Source organism: Otolemur garnettii, unplaced genomic scaffold (assembly GCF_000181295.1).
Source record: "Otolemur garnettii isolate 467f Iridium unplaced genomic scaffold, OtoGar3 scaffold00142, whole genome shotgun sequence".
NCBI classification, from domain to species: Eukaryota; Metazoa; Chordata; class Mammalia; order Primates; family Galagidae; genus Otolemur; species Otolemur garnettii.
The window spans coordinates 3,104,740-3,105,915 of record NW_003852537.1 but is presented as its reverse complement, the minus strand read 5'-3'; the positions used below and the strand labels follow the sequence as shown (position 1 = coordinate 3,105,915).

Below are 1,176 nucleotides of genomic sequence, written 5' to 3'. Positions count from 1 at the left end.
TCAGCCTCCCAAGTAGCTAGAACTGCAGATGCACACACAGTAAGCTACCAAGGTGTAAGCTACCAAAGTGTAAGCTACCAAGCCTGGCTTCCATTTTAATTATTTTTAAGTTCACAATTCAGTGGGGATTAAGTACATGCACATTGTTGTGCAACTATCATGATCATCCATTTCCAGAACTTTTTCATTATCTCCAACTAAAACTCTGTCCCCATTAAACAGTAACCCCTATCCCACTCCCCATAATTATTTTTCATATTAAATTGTGTTCTAATCTGCTATTCATAACTGTTGCATGGTTGTTGTATGTTTTTGGTGTGTTTTCATTTTTTACCTTTATTACTAATGCCACCATGAAAATATTCATTCATTCATTCAGTTGATCAAAGAAAGATGTGCATATTATAGGAGAATGAATTTTTGGTGCCTGTGCATTAACAATAGACACTTTTGATGTACATTAACTACACTGACAACTATCATATACATATATGTGAATGTCAGTACACACAGATACACCCTGATGATTCCCAGTCAGGGAAAACAGAAAGCATGATAATATTTACAGATGTAATCATTTCTGATATTTTAACCAGGTCTATTTAGTTTAAATAATTTTTAAAAAAATCCTTGAGGCTGGGCGTGGTGGCTCATGCCTATAATCCTAGCACTCTGGGAGGCTGACGGGGGTGGATAGTTTGCGTTCACGAGTTTGAGACCAGCCTGAGCAAAATTGAGACCTCAGTCTCTACTAAAAATAGAAAGACGAAGGTAAAAGAATCATTTTGAGCCCAAGAGTTGGAGGTTGATGTGAACTATGACATCACAGCAGTCTACCCAGGGTTGACAGCTTAAGACTCTGTCTCAAAAAGAAAAAGAAAAACAAAAAATCCTTGATCTTGGTGGTACCTGTAGCTCAGTAGGTAGGGCACCGGCCACATACACTGAGGCTGGTAGGTTCAAACCTGGCTTGGCCAGCTAAAATAACAATGACAACTGCAAGATCAACAACAAAAAAATAGCTGGGACTTGGGGTGAACACCTGTAGTCCCAGTTACTTGGGAGGCTGAGGCAAGAGAATCGCCTAAGCCCAAAAGTTTAAGGTTGCTGTGAGTTGTGATGCCATAGCGCTCTACCCAGGGCGACAGCTTGAGACTCTGTCTCAAAAAAAAAAAA

At 39.5% G+C, this 1,176-nt stretch overlaps 1 protein-coding gene across 1 annotated transcript in view; it reads left to right on the top strand.

The window, feature by feature from the left end:
- Positions 1–1,176, top strand: part of RSPH10B (radial spoke head 10 homolog B) — a 60,793-nt gene that overhangs the window by 6,995 nt on the left and 52,622 nt on the right. The window lies entirely within an intron of this gene.